Below are 26,497 nucleotides of genomic sequence, written 5' to 3'. Positions count from 1 at the left end.
ACGTACAGAACTCCCAAATATATCCACATGTATATGCCGATGGGACAAAAGGTATATGTTAGCCGTTACCTTCACTGTGTATAAGCAGAACTATTGCACGCGATGGAAGTAGAACGAATTGTACGCATCACCCTGAGTGGTAAAGCATTTATTTCCCCCTTTTCCTCAAAGATCGCTTTCCGTGGACTCCAACACGTACACTGAATCAGCACCGTTGTTTTTTTATAATTATTCGTAGTTCGAAAAGGATACCTGAATGTCGTTTTCATCGCGTGCTATGAAGGATACATGGCAGTCTATATCAACCTGTTAACCTTATGTGGACCACACAACCATTTTTCGACATTCCTTCCGACCGGTGTGCAACGGCTGCATTCGCAACCTGGTGGGCAGGTGCGATTGCCAGAACTGCAATCCTAGAAAGATACATCCAAATAAAAATGTCAGGTATGGCGGAGGAATAGAACAACGCATCCAAAGTCTGTTCGACCTAATCATCATTCAGGTTTTATTTATTATGTTCAACTCAAACGAAATCAAACATTTATTAGTTTTTTTTTCAAAGCATGATGACAACAGGAAGGATATGCAGAAGACGGTCCCAAGGTCACAAGACCACACCGGGACTCTCTCTATGTGATTCTTGGATACAAATTACGAAATTAGCAGAGAAATATAGAATTAACCAAGGCAACAGAAAAAATGGGTACAAATATATACATATACATATATATATATATATATATATATATATATATATATATATATATATATATATACATGTATATATATTTGTGTGTGTGTGCATAAGTTTGTTTCGTTATGCCATAAATATGTGATAGCAAAATATAAATTGATACTAACACTAAAAATACGCATGCAAAATTAACATGAACCGTAACAGTGCATTGTTTTCACGTACAAAAAATTACCAAGATAAACTACAAAGAAGAAAGAAACGCAACAAACGAACAAGAGAACAGAGTAAATGAAATAAATCATAACAGCATTTCTTATTTAAAAGAAGACGTTTAAGTGTTTTCATAAATGTAGTAAGAGATGATGTTTTCATGGGTAGGGAAGTGAATTAGACATTTCATTAGCGCAGGATGATGCTGTCATTTTAACGTAATTAGTAGGAGCTTTAGGCAGAAAGAAATTACTTTTTTTGAGCAAATGGAGTAGGGTTGGTATTCTTCAAGGAATCTAAGGAAATGAACTTGTGTGTGAGATCTTTTTTAATAAGTCTAACTAACAGAGCGACTAAGTTGAGTGCGAATAAATCTGTAGTTGTCAGCAACTTACACTCCATGCGTATGATAATATTATTATCTCGACGAAAGTTAGAAATAATGCGCAGAGCTTGGTTTTGTATGTACTGAACAGATGTTAAGTGGCACTGATACGTGTTGCCATAAGCAGCAATCGCGTAATTAATATGACTATGAATCAATGCATAAGAAAGTGAAAAGAGAGCAGGAGTAGAGAGGCAAGTTCTAGCTTTAGTGAGTGCTCGTAGACCGAAAGAAGTTCTTTTCTTAACTTGTGCGATATATTTGAGATATTTTAGTTGTTGATCGAGGTATGTACGAAGAAATGATACAGAGTCAGTAGTAGAAATAAAGTGCGGGTCAAGGAAAATCTGAAGTGAAAATGGTAGTTTTCTTTGAGCGGAGTGGGAAACCATGAATTTAGTTTTGTTTGAATTAAAAATCAAGTGATTACTGCGACACCAAGTAAAAATTTTAGCTAACACATTGTTTAATCTATAAGTTAATGAGGTGAAAAATATGAGTCTGAGGTAGTCATCAGCTAATAACATGCATTGTGAAGGTGAAGCATGTTGCGGAAGGTCATTTATGTAGAGAATAAATAATAATTGTCCCAGATTGGAGCCCTGTGGCCCCTTGATTAATTGTTTTGGTGTCTGAAAACTCCGTTAGTTTTCCGTTAGATAAACTCCGTTAGATAAATAATCCGTTAGTTTTCTGTTACACCAGTGGTTTCCCAAAAAGATTAACGCTGGACCTGTTATTCCATACGCATCTCATTTTTTAGTAAGATCCCGTGATTAATTGGTTCGTAAGTTTCGAGAAGTCTAAAAATATAGAACCAACAATAAGTCCTTTGTCAATAGAATTCATAGTGCAGACTGTTAATTGAGTTTACCGCCAAGTTAGTTTAGCTACTTGAACAAAAACCAAATTGGGAGTTATTCAGGTGATTAAACTTTTTCAAATAATTATTCATGCGACTAACAAATAGCATCTCAATTAATTTTGTATCAGAGGATAACATAGAACTAGGTCGGTGATGAGTACTAATAGGCCTATCACCTTTCTTAAATTTGGGTATGACTTTTGTCTTCTTAAAGGTGCGCGGAAAAATTCCAGTTTTAGACATGCTCTTAATCATGTTCTCGAACGTTTATATTCACAAAGATAACATTCTGAATATTCATTTTTTGACAGATCCTATTGCTACTTTTCTAGACGCTATTTTGTAAAATATTCAAAATGAATTATATGTATTGTACAAGGATCGGTCAGCTACACTAAAAAAAATTAGGCGCCAGAGTATGGCGACTAGCCGTGCTCGAATAGACACGCAGAGTTACAATTTTACAACCTGGCGAGATATGGCATTGTTTAATCCAACCCACGGCATTTTATGTTTTTATTTCAATCTTTTTTAAGGTGTGTTGTGGTCAGAGCAATAAATGCCGCAGTAGGGTTATGCTATTGAAAAAAACAAACAGATGATGGCCTAACTAACAGATATTGTCCAAACAACTGCACTGATTCTTAAAAAAGGGTTATCTTCATCGAATATGGTGCAGTAGAATCCGAAGGAAATGGTTTTTGAGTTCATATATATTTGTACAAAAACAATTGCAATAAATCTTTTTCTGACCCTTGTGTGTCACCAAAACGTAAAAAAAAACTTTCCAATAATGACATTCTTATTGTACATCTTGAAGTGAAATATATATGATGTCTATGAGACACGCTGTAGGGGGCGCAGCGGATTTATTTTGACTAGCTGGGGTTCATTAACGCCTGCAATAATCAGTGCACACGAGCGTTTCTTGCATTTCACCCCATGGGAACGTTGCTGCCGCAGGCAGGGTCAAGCCCTCGTTGGGGAATGGAAGCTCCGTATGGCTCCCATTTGCTGAGTAAAATCACGTCACCTTTACATCCGGCCTACAATCAGTCCCCGGTCGGTAGACGGCGTAAAAGTATGTCACAAACAGAACAAACATGGCGGTGATGTCAACACTCTGCTTTTCGCCTTCCGCCCTCCTTTATGCGGTCTGTTATGTGCCCTAATTTTCCATGAAGGTTCTCTCCTTATATAGTTTAGAACAATTTGTTGTTGGGCGAGTTGGTGCACATTTCCAAACATTTTTTTAACTGCGCAAATAAACGATCACAGAGAAAGCACACTTATGCCCATCTCGTCTTCAGATCGGAGCTCGTCTGCATTAGTCGTTCCTTGACACCTCGCAAATTCGAATGGTTCCGAAGTTCCTCATGGCCGGTAATTCTTCAATAAAAGCGGAAATTGCCGCGCAGAACAAGGACAACGCGCTCTATGTTCAACAATACCCAAAACACGCATGGGCGGCCAAGCCAGCTAAGCTGAGCCAGCGTCAGCCGTCTCAGACGAAACCGGTAGACTTTCAAACTGAAGTGAAGGAAAGGGCAACCGCTTTCGCTTATTTCAGGCAATAAAAGTTTTATTTAATTATTGCATTAGTTAGGAAGTTACTGCAGCAGCGAACACATTTGACACGTGCAATTTAGTTTAGTCGAATTATGGTTTGTTTACGCTGCTGCCGACGCCAGGGAGGTATTGCTGTTTTTGTAAACAGCACTAGAAGGTGGTTTCCAGTAGTTGCCCATAAACTGGACCTCAGCAGTGCAACCACCATCCACTAAGCTTCTAAGAAGTATGGCTGCAATAATTGATCATCAGAAAAAGTTAGACAGCTGCAGTACTAAGTACACTACTAATTGTGTTCCTTGGATAGATGTAAATGGCATACAACCACGGGTCGTCAATACGTACCTTATCATCGTGTCATGATTTTTGCACATGACGATTTTAAGCCCATAACGGAAAAGCATCCCAAAACTTTCTCTGTCACATGGGGCGCCCCTTTCAGCAATACTAAGCTTTTCAGAACAAAAAGAATTTATTCACTTCTCTGACACAGCCCAGTCTTGCTCAGAACAAACTTTTATTCTTGAGAATGGCATGTTAGAACGTCGCATCTAGAAACAATTTTTTTCTGCTTAGAAAAAGGCCTAACGTATCAGATGCCATGTTCGAACCTGCTGTGCCGTTTATAGTGCCTAATTTTGTTGCAGTTCAAGAACATTAGCATGAAATAACACTGTCCTGCCGCATGCAGTTGAGTATTGATATTGCCGAACTGTGGATCGGCATTTAAAGTCGTGTTCCCTTGTTTCATTTCAAACACCCACTCCGAAGAAGCTGCACGTTCATGATTGACACGATTTCGTTCCGCGAGCTTAGTAGCCTGCCCTTCCAGAAACTTGCGTATATCTTTATTTTATCGGTTTGTGCTTGCTCTCGACGACGTATTGTTTCCCATGTACTGGTAGGATAATTCCCCTCCACTTTGCTCTTCGAACAGGGATTTCATTCGACGGCCCCAGACAGCACAACAAAAAGCTCAAAGAAAACATTTATTTTGAAGGAGCTCGCGCTTGCTCCAGTGAACCAAGAAAATCAGCTGGGCACCGCACCCGCCCTGGTTGATCTGTGGTTATGGTGTTGGGCTGCTGAGCACGAGATAGCGGGATCGAATGCCGGCAGCGGCGGCCTCATTTCGATGGGGGCGAAATGCGAAAACACCCGTGTACTTAGATTTAGGTGCACGTTAAAGAACCCCAGCTGGTACAAATTTCCGGAGTCCTCCTATATGGAGTGCCTTATCAAAAATGGTGTTTAGATCAAAAAGTAGATAGTAGCCTTATCAAAAAGTGGTGTTTGAACGTTAAACCACAGAATTTATTTTTCTGGGCACGACACCTCAGGCAAGTAGAGTAGTAGTTGCTGGTTTGCAAAGGAGCAGTGACATTCAAGTACCTAACTGTGGCACTTATGAAGGGAAGCGCCGTGCACTGTCGGCAGCTTGGAGGAACGAAACATGCGTTACAATTAACATACCATGTCTTCCAACCCCGATAATGGTCATTTATTAGCACCCCCTTGCAAGCGGGGCGCTGACATATTCACCTATTGCCTGCTTGAGCTGTTCACCTAAACTATGCGAGCTTATTAGTCTAGTATATCGCCTCCATCTCATTTTCTTCCTTTCTTTTGAAAAAAACACATCTATATATACCTTGAACAATTCAGCTGTGATGGTAATGAACTTCGTCCCATAAGTGTCTTCGTTTCTTGCTCCAATATTCTAAATATCTTGTAGTATATCTGCACTGCTGATCAGTTAATGCTTCCATACGCTTCGAATCTTAGTGCTACGAGAAAGTGGAGGTTGCCTACGGGTATCGCTGTTTAAATACCTGCATTGAATTAAGATGTGATGACTTGGCTCCGCATTGTTCGTGCACCAGATCCAGTCTTCGTCTTGTTGCGAATATTTGCTCCAGTATGTTTTTGTCTTTAGGCAACTAGCCTAAGCCTCAAATAGCAAAGCACTGGCCTTTGTGTTATTTCACAGATTTGTCTTTCTAATTTCTTTATTTCTATTCATGTATACATCCGTGGTCTTCTTTTCGTTTAATTCATTGCATCCAGTGCACTGTCTCTGCTTCTCTCACTTTATTTTTGATGAGACTTCGTTGTGTGTTTACAATTTGTATTAAACTGTATTTGGTATCTAACTTTCTCGACTTTCCCTGCATGCCATGTCCGCACTTTCGAATTTCAAATGTTTGTGTGTATTAGACGCACCCGTGTTTCGGAGTCTTTATTGATAACTAATTTTGTTCTGTGCTTCTCTGTCTTCAAATGATGCCCAACCGATGTCACGCTGCAATGTAACATTTTTGGCCGTACCGTGGACCCTCAGAACCAAACAGCCTTCCGAACGCTGGCTTCCTTCCAACCCCGACATGCCTGAATGCAAGCACAGATCGGCGTTTGCGAACGCCGCCCCCCCCCCCCCCCCCCCTAATGCCAGCACCGGTACTCCTTTCCCAATTCTTCGCACCACCTTGTATGTATTGTAGGCCCAAAGTCCCCTATGTTTCGCGTTTGCCGCACTCAACTTGCCTTTCGTTCTTAGATTTTCGTGATTGGTGCATCAGTACGTCTTTATATATCCTCCCATGTATCTATATTGCTTAACTATGGGTATGGCCTTTCTGTTGGAACGATGCACTTAAATTGATGTTTTATAACAGTAATGGGGCGTCCCAAGTGCCGTTTGACATAAATGTTGAAGTTGAATCAAGATAGAAAGTTCAAGATAGAACAAGACCAAAAGTATGTGACTACCACCCTCACAAAGTTCAGTCAGTCTCTTTTTTTCCGTGCGGAGCATGACAGGCAGGGACTTTGTAAGCGGGTGCTTTGGCTCACTTGCACTGGCACCGCCGATCCACCTTAACACACTGGCGCAGATCATTAACACTGCAATGCTGAGGAGTAGCCCAGACCAGACCAGTTGTCAGCCCTCGGATATTCTGTATACGTAATACTCCATGCTACCGCGGAGGCCGCCATTCTCAGATAGGACATTGCTCATTGCAGCGGTTGTTGTTGCTGTGGCATGAGTAACGACTACCTGGGCGTAACTCAACGGGCTGCTCAGTGTGAGCGCCTGGTTGACATGGGGAGGCTATTGGACTGGAACATGATGGCATAGGTGGCACTGTGTACGTTTTGTGCACTCACTGGGTGGCTCGCTCACTCGGTGTTTGCTGTAGCATCATAGGATATAAATGCTCCTAACGTGGTAGTGACTGCTGTGTGAGTCCGCTGTGTGCACTCTTGGAAAACATGTATGCATACCAGGTAGTGCTGTCTTCCAACGGCATGCGTTTGCGCTACTCTTAAATGGATAAGGCAGGTGCGTGAATATTCGGAGGACAGTTTTTCGTGTTTCATTTCATGCATACAGCCTTGCCCGCATGCTTGGAAGAAACTATGGGCGACAAGACACCTCCTATTGAAATCTTCATACGCTTTCTAGTTCTTCCGGTGAAGAAAATCGTTCATCCTTTAGCCCCAAGACAGTATACATGAGATAGGATGGTTTGAACCACTGGCCTGAATTCACCGTGATCTGAGGTACTGCACAGCTGAACGCACTTTTGTCCACTGCGCCAAATACAAGGTGCATTTTTGTCTTTCGCTAAACCAGAAATGCTCCAGGGTGTTCCACGTAGCACGACCGCAAATGCCCAGTGTTGATCAGCAGCAACACCTCTTGTCTCTTTCCAAATGGCGATAAATTTTTTTCCGACACCGGAATTGTTACGTCTTATGTTCTCTAAAGAAATCCAGGTGCTTTAATTTATTGATGGTATTTAGTAAGGTGTTCAGCATCAAAGAATCGCTACCTACATACTTCCATGGCATTAAGAAGTAACAAACATGTCGCAGAAGGTTCCTCGCTTCACTTTGGTTTGGGAGACGACAGGCACAGCTACAAAATAGCGCTCGTGGAGAAACTGCTTCCGTAAACAGGTCACGGCCTGACCATGCTGAAGTGCTTCAAGTTACAGTTGTCCTATTTACAGCATAACAAGCCACTAAACAAAAACGCCAAGGACTACAGAGGGGCAATGACTTGTACTTACTAAATGAAATAAAGAAATGATAAATTAATGAAAATGAAACTGGGTGGAAAAACAATTTGCCGCAAGTGGGGAACGACCTTTCGTGTTCGCATTGCGCGTGCGATGCTCTACCAATTGAGCTACGGCGGCACCTAACGCGACGCCGTCTTTATGGCGGCATCTAACACTTCCAGGGTTAGTTCTAGTAGTAACATATAAATACCCCGGAAAGTGGATGCGAAGACGGCGCCGCGGTAGCTCAATTGGTAGAGCATAGCACGCGTAATGCAAGGACACGGGATCTACTTCCATTTCCACTTCCAATCCACTTTCATTTCCTTTAATTTATTATTTCTTTTATTCAATTAGTAAGCACAAGTGGTTTCCCCTGTGTTGTCCTTGATGTTCTTGTTCGCTTCTTATGCTATGATTAATTGATATCGGGCCCCTAACTTAACCCCCTTTCTTCTCGTTCAGTTCTCTTATTTGTCCTATATGTGTGGTGCGTCGAAATGAAATGCTGACTTCGGGAAATAATACCACGTACTGTCTCTGCCTTCTCACTGCAATTCACCTACTGAAAGCTGTGCATTATCTTCTGAGGTTTCGCTAAAATGCGTGCGCTCATGATGTAGCTATTGTATTGGTCGCATCAATAAACAAGGCAAGGAATGCCTGGCTTCCACAAATATGCTAGGCCGTGCATTCCTTTAAAGGGCCCATTACAACTTCTCTGCCTTACTGAAAAGCACATTCCTCAGATAGCATACGTTGCTTTGAACATCTCAGCCGAATTTTACAGTCATGCGTGGCGCGCGGAGCTCACAAGCGGAGCGCTAATTTAAATTTTCTTCAAAAACCCTCTTTTAAACTGAGGCCTCCTCATCCGTTTCGGGCTGCAGGCGGCTACCCATTTGCGTCATTGTGGGTATTCATACGGAGCGCTGCCATTGACCGCGAACTGATATTGCCACTAGGCATCAGGACCGAGCACTAAAAAAAGAAATTGCTACAGGGACGCGTGCTCTGCAAGATGTGGCACTGAAAAAGAATTGGACACTGAGGGCGCGGGTTTAAGCAATCCCACGCCATCTTGTCCAGCTGTATGTCTTGCCGACGCTGTGCACATCTGCAAGTGTAAATTCCTCACAAAATTGGTGGTGGTGCTGGGTCGCTGATTTCGGCGCGTGAAAGAGTGCGGATGGCGTAAGGGATCACTCGCGCAACGCCGTCGTGATGTTGAACGAGTACAGTGCCAAGATCAATGTTACTTGCGTCGGTTCAGCGTCCTCTTCATATTGAGCAAGGACGGGTGGTTTCTATAGGCACTGCCGCAGCAATGTCAAAGCTGCCTCTTGCTCGTCAGTCCAAACCAAGGGTATGTCATCTCGCGCGAAGCGAATGAGTTCTTCAGCGATCCGGAAGAAATTGGCGATGAAGCGGCGATAGCACGCACACACACTGAGAAAGCAGCATGCCGCTTTCTTTGTACGACGAAGAGGAAAAGCAGCAACAGGGGATATTTTGTCGGGGTCAACGCTGTCGGTGCTCACGACATACCCGAGAAACTTTAGCTCTTCGTAACCGAAGTGACACTTTACTGTCTTTAGCCTGAGATTAGCGGATCGGAGTGCCTCAAGTACCGCCTCTGAACGCTTCAGCTGTTCTTCGAAGGCCACTGCGACAACGGTGACGTCATCTAGGTACACCAAACAATTATGCCTCTTTAGACTTGTCAGGACAGTGTGCATCACTCTCTGGAACGTGGACGGTGCAGAACACCGAGCCAATGGGAATACAAAATAAACTCGTACACTCCACACGGGCTAACAATGGCCGTTTCTTTATGATCTCATTCGTCAACTTCGATTTTCCACTATCCACTCTTCAGATGCATGGATGAAAAATACGTGGCTCGCCAGAGTCGATCTAACGAGTCATTCAACCGAGGAAGGGGTAGACGTCTTTTTCTTGATGTTATTCAACTTTCTGTAGTCACCCGCGAAGGTTGCTCAGTGGCTATGGTGTTCAGGTGCTGAGCACGAGGTCGCGGGATCGAAACACTGCCACGGTTGTCGCATTCTGATGGGGGCGAAATGCGAAAACATCCGTGTAATTAGATTTAGGTGCACGTTAAAGAACTCCACGTGGTCAAAATTTCCGGAGTCCTCCACTACGGCGTGCCTCATAATCAGAAAGTGGTTTTGGCACGTAAAACTGCATACTTTTTTTAACTTTCTGTATTCTACGCAAAACCAAAACGTTCCGTTTTTTTTTTGACGAGAACCACTGACGACAACCACGTGCTTTAGGACGGTTGTATAACGCTATTGTCAAACATATCTTTGACTTGTGCGTTACGCACGTTGCGATCTTTAGCCAAAATGCGGTGAGGCATAGTTGTCGTATAGGATGGGTATCGTCTTACATGATTATTCGGTGTCTCGTGGTGGGCGTCCGGCGTACCTCAGAAAATACGAAGCAATCTTTCAATCGACGTAACAATTCGCGCTGCGCTTTCTGCTTTTCCTCCGAAAGGCCAGAATTGATGTCAATATCGCTGAGTGTCGCAGATGGGCCGTCCATTCTCATAGACGCCAAGCAGTCAGCAACGCCTGCTAAGGGCTGAGCGAAACTGATAGCAGTATGACGAAATAGTTGCTGCAGCTTGTGGCTGAAATTTGTTACGATGAGCGCAGAACGTCCGCCTCGAAGCATGACGAGACTGCGGGCTGTACAAACACCATGGGACAGCATAAGCGAGAAATTTCCCTCTGAAACAGCTTCACCGTCCCCTAGAACCTCGCATACGACCGCTACCAGGACACTTGCGCGTGCTGTTAAGGCTACATTGTCGGCGTAAACCTGAAGCGCCTTACGACGGAAATTGTCAAGACTGTTCGCTGCTATTTTTGTCGGGAAAGTCCCTGTGCGTTCCCGGAGGTCTACAATGACTCCATATTCTCGCAGAAATTTGACGCCGAACATGACGTCTAGAGAACAATCGCGGAGTATAGGGCTGCTGGCCGGAAACGTACATCCACGTATTTGTACTCTTACTGTGCACTTACCAGGCGATGTTATGATGCACCCGTCAGCAGTACAAATCTGCGTTCTAGACCAAGAGGTGAAAATTTACCTAAGTCAGACCACTAGGTTTCCCGCAGAAGGTTGACTAGTCGGCCGCAGTGTGTAATAACGCCCTAACAGGGAGACCATCGAGCAGAACAGGTAAGTCTTACGCGAGTCTGTCACTGTGTTCAGCTGCTGTCGTCGCTGAATCGTGTCGAATAGAACGTGCTCGCGTCCATGGGAGTTCTTCGGAAGCGCGATTTTCAGCGACCTCGCACACAAAGGTTGCTGTTCTTAGATTTCGCGGCGAGGACTTCGTGACCGTTCCTGCGCTGCGCTCGGAGGGCTTCGAGGAGCAGCGAAAGACCGCGTGGGAGACGGTAAGCGGATATGAGCAATGCGGACCTTTCATTTTGCTATAGGCTGCCGCAACTTTTTGCTTATGCAACAGTCTGTTTGCCTAATATAAACTTTCAACGACGAAGGTATTCGAAAAGACTGTGTGATTAAATTTTGAATTCCAATCACTTGGTGTTCGCTAGTCTTTTTTTCAAATGTGATTCTGTCTAACACGAGGGTTGATCTTTTAGTATTCCCTCCTTTTGCCAATTAAGCTTGCTTGCTTAGTCAGCGTTTTTCCATTTATTACCCTTACGTTTTCGTTTTCTTGTGTGCGTGCGCTAACGAGTATCAGTCATAATCATTTAGCCGGAGTGTCGACCTTTCTACAATATCTGGACGGACATTCTGACCGCGAAATTCTTCGCATGTCACGCTGCTAAGTCTGAAGCAGTTATATCCAGCTTTCTACAATATTGAGCGCTAAGGAAGAAGAAACGCAAGCATAATGTGTTATGGAAAATGAACGAAACAAAAAACATGGTTGAAAAAATCCTCTTACCATTCCAATATACTCCAAGTTGCAATAACTGTATGAATAGGAAATCTGTGTTCTGAAAGGGTAAAGGGCGCTGTTTTCTTATTCATATAAGAAATCCACGCCAGCAAAAGTGCAGTCGCATAAGAATTCATTACGATCTGTATGTACGTCACAGAAACGCGCCCCTTCTGTGACCTGGCACCTAACCTAGAAAAGCACATTTCACTGATTCCACAGCATACTTTATTTGCTTCTCTTGACCAACACATGATTTTATGCAGCATTAGTTTTTTTTTTCGAGGCGCTGCTACATTTAACGGAGTTTTCCGTATGGCGCATGGCAGCTGAGCTCAGCGGAGGGTACAAAAATGATTGTAAGAAGAAAAAGGCTAAATAACAAGCACACTGTCAAGGAGAGCTAAGGAGGTGTGCATTACGGATGCTGTGGAACTCTTCTTTTCATTTACTAGACTAGCGCGATAGTGCATATTTTAACAACTAGAAAAAAAGCAAAACAACAACTAGCTTCCCAACAACTACGAGCTGGGAACCATGACACAATCTATGCCACAACATGATTTTTATATACTGTAGCAAAACAAAACAAAAATAAAACACATCGGCAGTGAACCAGAAACGCAGACACGAGTTAATTAAGCAAACCAAAGTGCACATCATAATGGTGCTGCCATCATCTGCTGGAAAATAACTTGAAGTTTAAAGAATTCTGTAATGAAAGCATCAATAATATTGTGAAAAGGTGGAGGCATGTCCCGAAGGGAAATGACAACCACAATGATATTGAATTTATCGGCAATAAAATCGAATTTCAAGCCAACCCATACGAATCGGAAAGTTCAAATTTTATCTGCCACAAGGACCAAACACTCATTTCGTTCTAAGCGAGAACAATGCTATTCAATTCCATTCCTTCGGGAGCATGACTGGGGTTTTTTTTGCTATTGATATTATATAAGGAGATGTTGACGAACAATTCAACGTGCCGGCTACTCCTTATCTCTTGAATGGTTTCATGTTAGAACATATAGGGTTTAAGATTGCGTATCAAATAACCTTTTCACAGAAGTACCAAGACTTATCACGCAACGTTTTCACAGGAAGACTGTGACGTAATAAACACATGTTACATGCAATATACAAGGTAAATGTCTCCACAGGTATGTAGATAAATGTCTCAAAAATATAAACGATACTGTTGCCTAATAACACAGCCTATAGTCAGCGGGTTGCTACATACATCGTGTAAATACATTATCACGGATCGTCACAACAGAACAGTCAACATAACGTATTTCACAAACACGTGCATATATGCAGTGACATTGAAATGAAAGGAACAATAAAAGCCTTAATAATGTCCAACAATGCCGCTGCCTTCAAGAAAAGTCTTTAGTGCTTTTAAAGCGCTCTTCTGCAACGACGTTGTTGGCCAAGGACCCAAAAGTTTCTTTAAACTGAAAGGTCTGCGGCCTAATTTAATTAGGGTTGATTTAAGTCAGAATCTTGGTGTGTCGTGTTGTGGGCAATCTAGAAGGAGATGATATATATCTTCTTCTGCAAATCCAGAATCACATTCGGGGGTTTCCGCACGGCCAATTCTGTGTAAGAAATGCTTTGTGTAGGCAGTGCCTAGCCTTAATCGATGAATAAGGGTTTTCATAGTTCTGTCTAATGACAATGAAAATTTGAATTCAATGAACGGATCAATACGGTATAAGACCGAGCTCTTAGAATTCTGGTCAAACCAAGTGTTTCTACACATTTTGAAAGATGTTGTCATTTTAATGCAGCGTAATTCATTCTTTGATATTGTGAGGGGAACCGCATCATCTATGCGGTGTGCTTGTCGTGCTGCTTCATCGGCTGCTGTGTTGCCAGGAATGTTGCAATGTCCTGGTGCGCAGTGGAATGCTATTGCATGTTTCGCTTCGCTTGCCTTTGTGAGGTGTTTAAGTGTTTCGTATATTATACTATACCTGAATGTTTTCCCGTTTGTGCTGCAGAGTGATGTTAGAGCTGCCTGTGAATCGCTGAAAATTGCCCATTTTTGGGCATCTCTTACTGACAATAAAAATTTCATCCTTCATAGCATTGCGAACAGTTCAGCCGTTGTGGACGAAGTCGCACGAGATAACATAAATGATTCTTGTTTGTTGATGGGTGGTATAACGAATGACGTAGTTGAAGAAGTTGCTGTACTGGAGCCATCTGTATAGACGTGTGTGTATCCTGAATATTGCACGTATATCTGGTAAGGTGTTAGCCGTTGAGCAGCTTGAATGAACATCTCTTTTTCTGAATGTCCCGTCTACTGACAATTCGATTTTTGGAAGCGCAAGCAGCCATGGAGGATATTCGACGTCTGAATTTCCGTCAAAATTCATATTTCTTGGCAATATGCAAAGATATTCTCGAATTGCTATATGAACATAGCTTCTATCTAGTTTCATTATGTCTAGAGCTAATGGGTGGTTTTCATGCTGTGTTTGAAGACGGAAATAATGTCTGCATGTTTCTGTAGTTCGCATAACTGGAAATGGTGATTGGCGACCCTCAGCTATTACAAGAGAGCTAGAAGTCGATCGCGGAACTCCATGACATATGCGTAGTCGTCTAGCTGAAGGTCTTTGAATTTGCTCTTCTGACGTGTAGGAAAGTCCGCGTAAGATGGGTGCGCAATACGCACTTTATTGTCGTATTAATGCATTGTAAACAATTAGCATGGACGATACTGATCCGCCTCATGACGTGCCTGCAAGTCTGCAAAGCACAGTCACTAGATCATTGACCTCGTTTTCGAGTTTTTTTATGTGGGGTGCCCAGGATAGCTGCCTATCAAGTAATACCAAGAAATCGATGCTGTGTGACAATCATTCGAGGGTGTCCTTCCAGACTGAGAGTGGCATTTTTTAACTGCCACCGAGGGAAGGGAAATACAGCTGTTTTTGCGCGGGATAGAACCATTCCTTTCTGCCTCAAAAATTGGTTAATGGTATTTATGCCGTCTTGCAATGCTATCTGAAGTAGTTGAGCATTTGACCCAGATGGTCTAAGTGCACACATCATCTGCATACAGAGAAAACCATAACTGTAATGGCAGCTTTCTTGTTTAATCAGCCATGACGCAGTGAAAAAGAAAGGGGCTGAGTCCGCTTCGCTGTACTACTCCCTGCTTGGCAAAATGTTCAGCACTCTCTCCTTCACCCATCTGAACAAATAATTTGCCACCTGATAAAAAATTAGAAATCCATCGCAAGAACCTGCCAGACATTCCAAGCTCCAACATACTTAGCAGAGCATGAACGTGGCTAACAGTGTCAAATGCCCGCTCGATGTCAAGGAATAGTGCTATCGTCATGTTTCCACGTGCACCCTCGTGTTCCACACAGGTTACTATATCTAATATTGCATCCATTGTGCATCTTTGTTTTGTAAAACCTACTGAGTAGTTGAACAACACATTCGTTTCATTACACCACCATTGAAGTCGCGCGTCAATCATTTTCTCCATTACTTTGCATAAACAACTTGTCAAAATAACTGGGCGGAACCACACTGTGGAAAGGACCGCGAAGAGCAAGTCCACTGAGAAGAGCACATATGCCGAATGTTGGCCGACTCTGCCGAAACAGCAGCATCCACCAACAGAATCACAGCAAACTTTTGCTGGACAACCCCCGACGTCTACGGTAGGCGATTTGTGCTAACAAGGCAGGCAGGCGGCTGCTGTGCTGCAATCGCTAATTAATACAATGCGCATCATACTGGACAAACTGCAAACACCAGCAGCTCGAAGTGCACTGTAAATACTGGAAGCACTATATGCAGTGCTTTCTAGCATCGTTTAATCATCATGGCTCGACCAATAGTCCCCTTCTGCACTGAAGTTAAAGGTGCGTCGATCTTTCAGTGGAATGCCAGGGGTCTAGGGACCCGTATAGCAAACTTCTGCCAATTCATTATTACAAATCGCTTCCCAATACTGGTCATTTGCGAAGCAAATACATCAACTCCACTCAGACTTTCCTGTCATGAATCTTTCGTCTCGTCCAAATGCGGTGCAAGCACGAAAGTAATCATCTACAGCCGTACGGACTCTACATATGTCGCTAACGTGGTAGAGCCTCATGACCACAACCAATATGTCTGCCTGAATGTACAAAAGAAGGATGTGTCGTTTACGCTAATTGGAGCATACATATCCCCAGCGGGTTACTTTGACGGCGAACGACTCACGAAAATATTACTAGTGAACAATGGCACCTGGGCTATCACAGGTGACCTCAACGCGCATCACCAGCTATGGGGAAGCACTAACACTGACTCCAAAGGCAGGAGTCTTGCCTCCTATCTTGCCGACCATGATTTGGGCTGTGTGAGGGACGGCAGCCCTACATTTCTGCGAGGCACGACCTACAGCAGCTGCCTGGACTTTGGTGTCACGGCGATTTGCCTCGGGTGTCCAATGGTTTACGAACATAGAAACACATGGAAGCGACCATATTCCTACTTACATAAAAATTAGAGGAGTTGAGCAACACTCCTCTGCAGTTTTGCGTACAGTTGATTGGTAAAGGTTTAAGAAGGATATCGATGACACTTGTCGGGACGGCCTTTCACAAACTATCGAAGAAGCAATCGCAGAGGCATTGAAAACACCCATCTGCTCGCTTAGGTCAGCAAGGCGAACAGACTTGGACATGGAACTGGACAGGCTGCGTGCGGCATGCCGAAAGGCGGAGAAGAGGTATCGGCGCACGAAGTCCGTCTTGGATCTGAGGGCTTCACGACGCATACAAAAGATTGTCTAGCGTCGTATGGATAAATTGTAAAACATGTGATGGAAAACATTCTGTCAGTCGATTGATCCCCGAAAATCGCTCTCGCGCATATGAGGAACGATTAGGGGTCTTCGTTTATCTCCGCATCAAAGGAAGCCCATTGCTGTTCTGGCCCTCTACCAACTCAGCTCGGAAGTTCAAGTGGCTGAAGAGTCCTGTGCACGGGTTGCTAGGTCGATGGCCGTCATTACTAACGCCGCACTGAAGGACATCCCTGAGGAACGTGTACCAAAAATGAACGTGCTGTGTTCACTCGCAGAGCTCGATGCTGCTTTGGCGACCTGCAGGCATTCTTCATAACCAGGACCTAAGGGCATCTCGTATGCTGCCCTATGCCACCTTGGACACGACGCACGTGATGAGCTGCTCAACGGCTACAATGACTCTTGGCAGAACGGCGCCGTTCCGAAACAATGGAAATCGAGCCGCTTGATCCCCATTCTGAAACCTGGGAAGTCTTCGCTTGAGCTCTCATCGTATCATCCGATTGCGCTTCGAGATGCGTCGGCAAAGTGATGAAAAAATCATTCTTGCTTGCTTGGAATGGTACGTAGAACGATTCAACATATATCCGGATGCCATGACGGGCTTTCGTCGAGGCCACTCGTCCATCGACAACGTCATTGGCACCGTAAGCTTGGTCCAAAATAAGAAAAAAGCCTCAAGCGCCTATCAGTGGCACTTTTTCTAGATATAAAAGGAGAATACGACAACGTCACCCATGAGGCCATAATGAACTCACTTGAGGCTGTTGGAGTTCGTACCCGCCGTGGTTGCTCAGTGGCTATGGCGTTCGGCTGCTGAGCACAAGGTCGCGGGATCGAATCCCGACCACGGCGGCCACATTTCGATTGGGGCGAAATGCGAAAACACTCGTGTACTTAGATTTAGGTGCACGTTAAAAAACCCAGGCGGTCGAAATTTCCGGAGTCCTCCACTACGGCGTACCTCATAATCAGAAAGTGGTTTTGGCACATAAAACCCCATAATTTGTTTTTGTTTTGGAGTTGGTGGCCGGATGTATCAATGGATTCAGGATTATTTGACTGAGAGGTGCTTTTTCTTACAGACGGTAGAAGGCCCAACTCCAGACCACAACATCTTCCGTGGTGTGCCGCACCGTGGAGTGTTGAGCCCTGTTTTGTTCAACCTTGTCCTGGTAGGACTAGCGGGGTACCTACCGCAGGCAGTTCATGTATATGCGCAGACGCGTATATACATATACGCAGACGACATTTGCATCTGGGCCCCTGCGGTGACTCGCCCCCAGGTACGAGCTAGGATTCAGCGGGCGGCAATGATGACGGCATCTTATCTCCGAGAACAAGGCCTCAGTGCGTCTACGGAAAAGTGCGCATTGGTTGGTTTTACGCGCCAACAAATGTCCTTGTTCAATGGCCAAGATGTGTGTTAAAACGCATCTATTTCTGGGCGTTTTCATTGACCGCAAGCTCTCGTGGAGCCCTCCCTGTGTCTATCTGAAGAGGAAGTTCGTTGCCATTTTTCAGGTCTTCAAGTTTCTTTGCGGGAAAATCTACGGTACACCAGTACATTCTTTGATGCAGCTGTATAGTGTACTGCTTCTCGGACTGCTATGTTACAGTCTACAAATGTTGTCAAATGCATGCAAGACTAACTTTCGCGCTTTGGAGTGCATACAAGGTCAAGTCCTACATATAATCCAGACACATGTAGCTGTCGACTCTCTCAGAGCGCGCATTCGCCATCTGTCAAGGATCCCCGACCATCATTTGGCCACCCTACCAGCCGAGAGACCTCAAGCCACCTTTTCACGAGGGTGTAGCGCTCATCAAGAGTGCATACCAACATCTTTTACACTGGTGGTGAAGCCTTCATCTCCCCTGCGGTGCCTGCGACAACCTCAAGTGAATTTTGCTATTCCTGGAACTACAAAAAGTCCAATCATCCATCGCCGTCTCTGAAGCCACTTATGCTCCTATTACTGCACCAGGCGTATCATGACCACATTCATATATATACCGATGGTTCGACGTCACCTACCAGCTCAACTACCGTATTCGTCGTTCCAGATAGGCAGGTTACATTTAGATTCAAATTGTCACACATGACTACATCTACGTTGGCAGAACTTGCAGCTCTCATGATGCTATGACGGACGTCACCGAAGAGCAGACAAAGAAATAAGTCGTATTATGTGATTCTAAGGCAGCGCTTCACAGTATGAAGTCTGCATTACATCACAGAACTTACGAGCAGATGATATCTAACATCCGCGAAGTGCCCCGCCATGCTCTGAAAAGATGGCACCACATTATATTTCAATAGATTCCTGCTTACTGTGGCATATTCGGCAACAACCTAGCTGACATGGCTGCCCCGTCTGCCCACGAAGATACACAGACGCGTCCAACACTTTTAGCGAGGTCAGAAGCTGCCAGGGAAGTTCCCCTACTTGCACGCAAGAAGCCACAGGATCTCTGGAGTTCAGGTGCCTTCAGTTGCAAATTACATGAACTGGACCCCACGCTACGGCTACAACTGCCATCTAGCCCTGCCCGCGGCTAAACAACCTTGCTGTGCCGCTTGTGTCTGGGAGTGGCGTTCACGAACGCATACTCCTATCCTTTGGGAATGGCCGAGAGCCCATTGGGCGACTCTTGTGAGTGCGAGGAAACCATCAAGCACATATTGTGCACCTGCCCTCGCTACAATGTTCAACGCCTCTCTCTGCGGACTACTTTACACGGACTGGACTCGAAGCCGTTCAACGAGTCAAAAATACTCGGACCATGGCCACACCCGTCACTAGTTCGAAAAGAGATTCGTGCACAAGTGCAATACTTGAAGTGCACCGGCTTAAGAGACAGTTTATGGTGTCCCTTCCATATGAACTCAGTGCTTACTCTCACTCTTTTTCCTCTTTCTATTCCCCTTTCCCCCACCCCAAGTGTAGGGTAGCGAACCGGATGCTCTTCTGGTTGACCTCCCTGCCTTTCATAACTTTGTTTTCTCGCTCTCTCTCTCGCAAAGTTGTTGACTCGGGGCTGGAGTCTAGGCAAAACATTATAAACAGCCAACGAGGCGTGACTCCTGTACCATCCCTGACGGCATTCATCATCGCACCAGCTGCGTGACAAGCCTGGTGACTGCCAGAACAAGGTTCTGCACAGCAGCAGGTTATGGTCTCGTGTTCTGAGTTACGTTATGTCGCCTTCCCGTATTGTTACAACAAGAGGAATACGAATTCAACTGCAACTGCAACTATAAACCTTGCTGTATCTTACAATGTTACAATGGTCGCTTATCTTTTTCTATTATGTATATTGCAACTTTTGTCACGAGGCCCGTCAAAGATGCTTCTATCATGTTATATTTAATGTGGCTCACATGAACTACATTAATCCACACAAGGTCCTATGGAACATTTGAAGGAATTTGTCGAGAGCTCCGACAAACGTGAAACTTACTGTGTATACTGGTTAGACTCATTTTGGAGCATATGTCCTGCTTATGTGGCCCTTACACTAAAGCATACATAGAAAAATTGGAAAAAGTGCCGTGAATGTCCGTTCGCTTCATTGGAAACCGCTACAGAGAGACAGCGTGAACGATATGATTAATATGTTAGACCTTGAGACTCTCCGATCAAGACGCATAGAACACAGGCTTAAGTTCTTATATATGTTATACAATAATAATACCCAGGTGGACAAGGCTCCCTATCTCGCCCCTGTATCACGAGCAAACACTCGCTTTAACCACGGAAAACTTTTACAAGAGTAACGGGTTCGTACCGATTCATTTAAATATTGTTTTTTCCTAATACAGTTTCACAGAGTGCCGTTGACTCTAAAATGGTGTTGTTGATATTCTTGCCTGTTTGAAAAGTGAAAATGCAGGATTTTTTGTTCTTTGCCTTTGTTTTGTACTTCTGTTTTGATTATGTTCGAGTGCCTATTCTTGCTTGGACTCCAATGGGAGTCTGCAGTATTGTCAAATAAATAAAATAAAATAATAAATGAGACAAATTCAGCGAGAAAGCTCGCCAATATGCTCGGTGTGTAGCGTTCCTTCGGACTTACATGACCTGTGTGATTACTACCATCACTCGTCAGGGAGACAATCTCAAATGCTACACTGTGCTTGCACCACGACTCAAACTTTGATTGGCGTAATATTTTTTGCTGGTATGGAATCTAAAAGCGCAGTGGCGCTTGAAGAAAGCGCTGCCAGAGTCCTTCAGGTCTAGGTGCCAAAAATGAAATTGCGTACGCATATATTTTTTATGCATACGGAGGATCTTCAGGTCTATGTGCTGCTATTTTGTTCGTGTAATCACCGTGCATACCATATTTATCAAAAAAAGCATCTGGACTTGCATGCCAAGGGAACAGCCAGGCTAGCATATCCAGCTATTTGTTAAAGGCCCCACTGCAAGGAACTTTCACTTGTGCAAAATTGACTAGAAATGCCAAACGTATACTCTCAAAGTAATCTTGGCAAACCCGCAGGGCTGGTAATTGCCTAATGTTGTTATTTACAGCTAATAAATAGCGCGTATGCATACGACGCGTGCACCCGGCGGCAAAGCGGTAGCGATGCGGATATGGTGAATATTAAAGAACCGTACGCATCCATTGATCTCTCCGTTGCGCCATGTGGCGCGTAGCCAACCAGGCCAATTCCTCCCTCATCATTTGCGAGTTCACGGGCGTCCCTCTCATCATTCGTTCTGCCTGCTGCGCTCGTCATGTGAGCGGTTGCAAGAATGCCCGATGCATAGCATGGTCGTCAGATGCTAGAATACGCACTCGAACACGCGCAGTGGCTGTGTAGTATACAACACCGAGTAGCGAAAGGCCGAACACGTCTTTCCTGACTCAGCTTTCAGAGCGAAAGCATCCACAGCTGCACAGCAGGCAAGTGCCACGCAGACCAACTAACGCTGACAAAGCATAAAAACTGCAGTTCACCAAGCTGCACACACTACATTTCAGCATCACAGTAACTTACCCATCAAGGTCTGCTTGGCAAACGCCTTCTCTGGGTGGCTATAAGTGCTATAAGCCGCGATGGCGCACGAAAACCAAAGTTGTATTCAGGGCGATTAGTTCCGGTAGTTCATCAGCTTCAAGACACTTAGCGTGTCTCTCCATGGTAGGCGTCGAATTAGATGAATGAAAGCCTTTCTGACACAACACCAGAAACGATTCACCAGATGCTGAATTTCTCACGAAGGAGAACGGGACGCGGCGGCCAGGGTGCAGATACTGTGGCAAGTCATGCAGGAATGAAATGCCATAAAGAACCAACCGACAATGCCGCTTGAACGAAATCGCTCAAGCTTCGATCGTCACGGCCGCAGTCTGGTCTGTTTCGCCATGACTTTACAAGCACCAAGCCCCTCTAGCCCAGCCGCGACAAGCCTCAGCTACTTATCATCATTTGCTACATATGGCGGTAGTTTAATCGGTTGATGAGTCCGGCGTTTCTAGCGTCCCAGGCAGCGGTCGGTGAAGTCGGATACGTCATGCCGGAGCCGCTAAGGTTGCTAAAATTTTACCATGCGCTCCAAATTTGACCCGCAGCAGCACGGCGATCAGTTGTTGCCACAGTGCTAGCGGATAAGGGCGCTGCGAGCGAGTGCATTTCTGTTTGTGGAACGCGCGAGTGCAACACGCTCGCTTCAGTGAACCCGCACAGCATGCTGTATGTGAGACAAGCTAGCGCGCGATGCGCCCTGTTCCAGCTGCTCCGGCGTGCGATAGGACTTTATTGTCGCGCCAGCGTATCGAGTTTTCGCTGATGCAGCGTAACTGCGCCACGCGTGGATTGCGCCAGCGTTAAGCCGGACTAGTTTGGCCGCTCCATTGCACTCTTCTTCGGACGGAGGCAGACCGCATCGAGGCCCTGACGTTGAAAGTCAACAACCAGATAGAGCGAACTGTCTGGACTCGGAGAATACTTCGCATTTTTTGTGGCTAGCAGACGTGCAAGAACTGTTTGCTGATACACCAGAATGGAATACAAGCAACCAAAGCTGACAGCACGAGCGCTGGTTCTCCACATTCTTCACTCTATGCCACTTCTGCCGTACGATAACGACGCGTTTTTTCCCGCAGTTTCGGCTTCAACAAGATCAATATTTGCGAGTTCTTTTTGATAAATTTGCCGTGTTGGGCTGCTGAGCACAAGGTCGCGAGATCGAATCCCGGCCACGGCGGCCGCATTTCGATGGGGGCGTAATGCGAAAACACCCGTGTACTTAGATTTAGGTGCACGTTAAAGAACCCCAGGTGGTCGAAATTTCCGGAGTCCTCCACTACGGCGTGCCTCATAATCAGAAAGTGGTTTTGGCACGTAAAACCCCATAATTTAATTTTTTTAAAAATAAATTTGCCGCTATTCCAAGCTTAAGATTTTGCACAGAGGCTACTGCATGTATAATTATCTGAAACTAGACTTTTTTACGCGGTCGAAAATTTTGTTGCAGTTGATGTTTAACGTCATATCGCTATCTTTAATGATAACCGACGCTGACATAGATTATTGCATCTTTCACTGCATCAATTTCAGCACTAGGCATAACATTGCGCCGCGTATTATTGGAACAGTTGGAACTTTACATGTAATATGCATTATATAAATTAGAGCCTCAAGCGTAAGCGGCAGCGCTCCTGACTGCCGCCTGCCAAATTTAGGCTGGCTTATTCAAATGTGGGCAAGAGTTTTCGAAAGAGCGTGACATGCTATAAGAAAAGCAGGAAGAAGGAAGTAAGGAAGGAAGGAAGGAACAAAAATTTGATTTAAGGCCAATACTAAGGCCCAGTAAAGAAGAGCGCTTGCTCCATCCGCTAAGACGCGTTCAAGATCATAGGTGTGAATAACAGAAGAAAATGCGGTGTCCGAAAAGCCATAGAGAACTGGGACGTTTAACTTAGCAACATTAGCAAAGAATTATTTACCAACAGAATTAACCCATAACGTATTCAAAAATATTATTGTTTAGTAAAGTACGCATTTCTGAAATCTCCGATTATCACCCTGGTTGAATCTCGTTTTAGACAGTACCGGTCCATGTTTTGAATACACAACTTCTGTTGTAGGCTGTTGAAGAGGCACAGTACGCCAGTTCTCTAACATAGCCAATGATATTGAGCAAGTGCTCGTGTGCCCTAGCAACAATCCGATGTATGTTACAGTGTCGCACAGGGACGCGTAATTGGAAAGGCACACAGTACAAAGTGTGATGCTTTTTTATATATGTTATGTCTTCTGTATATGATAACAAAATACGCCTACATTGCTGGTTTCCTGTGAATATTTCGAGTAAGCAACTGCAAAGATCACTTCAAGCACGTTTCGTGGCTTACTGTACGTTTTCCAGCACGCCGTTAGTTAGGGCGTCTAGGTTTTAGCTACTCCTGGGCATAATGGCGTGGGTTCTATCTTCGGTGGCATTGACGAAGAATGACTTTTTTTAGAAGCCGCATGCTTTGAGGGCCTCTATATACGTGTGTTCTTTTTGCGATGAAAACGCGGACAATCTGTTGGGTGCGGCTCATTGAAAACAGAGCGAAGTGCCGCGTGACTGCCTCGCTAGTCCTGACGCGTGGGTGCCATTCACAGCAGCCGACACAGAGCGACCTACGCTCATGCAACGCTTTGCTTCCGTAGAGAGAACGTGCGCTACGTTGGCGCCATCGCGTATCTATCGTAGCTGCAAAGCCAGTCATGCGCAGCATGGCGCTGTTGGTTCGCTCAGTTACGAGGACGCCGAGAGAGACGACGCCGACGCTTGCCGCAGGAACTGGCACCTAGTAGATGTACTCTAAAACAATAACGGTAGGTTGAAGCACATATGTCCGGTCACCCTCAAGTTATGAGCAGCAGCACAGGGATCGATGAAGTGAATATTAAGGTATAAGCACAAGAAGGGCTTCGCATGCCCCCTCTCTATCAAATTATTTCCTTATCCGAAAGCCACGTAAGCAAAAAGACAATGATCCAAATTTCACAAAGCACGCCGTTAACACATCGAAGCAAATCAGATACTAAGGGCAATATTTCCTGGCATCGACGAAATTTGCGGTTATGTCACTAATGTTCTAAAACGAAATGAGTAGGATAGCAATATGAAACTCAATAATGCCAATGAAGAAATCAAACATATGCGTACCCTGTGATACTTACGCCAAAAATATTGCCAGTAACACGAATGTATTCAGTTCAGACATCGCAAGATAGGACCGACCTGCCAGTTGTCGTTTTTTCTTGATATGCCACTGGGTGCCTCTAAAATCTTGATGTCCTATTGAGGAATAATTCCTGATGCTAGCCTTGCACGGCATTCAGCGGCGCTTCTTTTCAAACGAGGAGCTGCCTAAGCAGAGATACATGAAATGCACATTGTTCTGCCCAATAAGAAGTGCCCATCCAGTTGACGCTCGTTGAAAGTAGCCTTCGCTAGCCTAACACAATGGGCCTGATGGATTGGCGCGGAAAAGTACAGGGACGGCATTGCGCAAGCACATAGATAGTACCTGCTAATCTGTTATTACAAGTTCGCTGAAGGAGACTCCAAAAAAGAAGGAGGAGTTCGCAAGAGAAATTCTGCCACTATGGAAATGCGTGCACAATGAGCAAGTCACGGCGTTGAGCTTTGGGGCCTGAAATATAGGTGATATGGGCAATCGTCCAGGTTGGTATTGTGCTCGTTTATGACCGCTAGATGTTTTTATATAAATATTTCCCAGTGATACCACACAACAGACAACAGACAAACCGAAGTTGTAATATGCGCATTGCTTCTAAACAAGTCATAGAGGCACTTGTTGCCGCCTCTGATATTTTATTTACAAAATGAACTTACTGCTTAGAGGCGGTTACATTTCTGAGGGCAGACATGTCAGACAAGGCGAAGCCAGCAATAAAGCCTGCGCGGGAGCCCTGAAGTCATGGTATCAGTGAGACCGCGTAGCTGACGAAGGTTATGAATCATTACAAAGAAAAGCCAGTAAGGTAGTCTTGCGACGGCGTGCAAGAACGCTGCCCATAGAAGCCGTCTGTAGAGCTAGCGCAGAATAGAGAAATTTGTACTGAATATTATACACAGAGGTAGCGTGGTCGGATAGAGCGTAGCATTTGCAAGGGATCTGGTTTCCCGAAAGAACTGCAGCGAATAAAGGAAAGGCGTTTGCAAAATATTGGGAAGATATTGGGCTGTGACTAAAGAGATCCATAGTACAACTAAAGAGAGTGGGAACTCGATCATATTGCTTCGCTATCACTCATGCATGAGTTTCTCAGATTGTCGTACACCTGCGAATGCTCTCTTCTCCCTGCTCATCCGAGTGCACGTTCTCACCGATGCCCCAGCTGGGTTCGCGTGCCGCTTAAATGCTCAGGTTCACGCTGCGTTTTCGACACTTCTATGACTGATTGTTTATACGGACACATAGGGGCACGAGAACTGTTGTGGAAGTAATTATGCGGTTAATGCTCCTAAGTTTTATATCTCAGCACAACAGCCCAATGCTCAAACCATTCAGCACAATTGCCACAATTGCTGGCGCACTTTTCTCTTGGAGACGCCAAACATTTAGCGTGTTCGAGAGGTCGCGAAGCACGACTAAATGCATGAGTGCCCACCCCAACCATCAAAAGGACACAAATGCATCAGTAAAATTCGCAAATGGCAGCCAAAGTTACTTCCGTATGTCACATGCGTCACGTCGTATGCAACTAATTTATACAACCTTTGTAAAGCCGCAATGTTAGAATGTAGGAAAGGAGGGCGTGTGAATCTCTGTGATGCTTACCTTGCAGTACCGAGTACCGCACTTTTCTCTTGGAGACGCCAAACATTTAGCGTGTTCCGTTGACTGTCATACTGCCATCCCCAATTCTTCACGTCG

The 26,497-nt window shown here is 44.7% G+C and overlaps 1 long non-coding RNA gene across 1 annotated transcript; it reads right to left on the bottom strand.

Annotated features, from left to right (window-relative positions):
- Positions 1-92: 92 nt before the first annotated feature.
- LOC142574033 (uncharacterized) lies at positions 93-24,980 on the bottom strand. The gene is made up of 3 exons (XR_012826398.1): positions 24,774-24,980; positions 11,758-11,809; positions 93-416 (listed from the first exon to the last, which is right to left on the bottom strand). It is a non-coding gene; the product is annotated as an uncharacterized LOC142574033 (long non-coding RNA).
- Between the last annotated feature and the right edge of the window lie 1,517 nt (positions 24,981-26,497).

This window comes from Dermacentor variabilis, chromosome 3, assembly GCF_050947875.1.
Source record: "Dermacentor variabilis isolate Ectoservices chromosome 3, ASM5094787v1, whole genome shotgun sequence".
Classification (NCBI taxonomy): domain Eukaryota; kingdom Metazoa; phylum Arthropoda; class Arachnida; order Ixodida; family Ixodidae; genus Dermacentor; species Dermacentor variabilis.
Note: the sequence above shows the minus strand (reverse complement) of the source record. Positions and strands in the feature narration are given on the sequence as shown.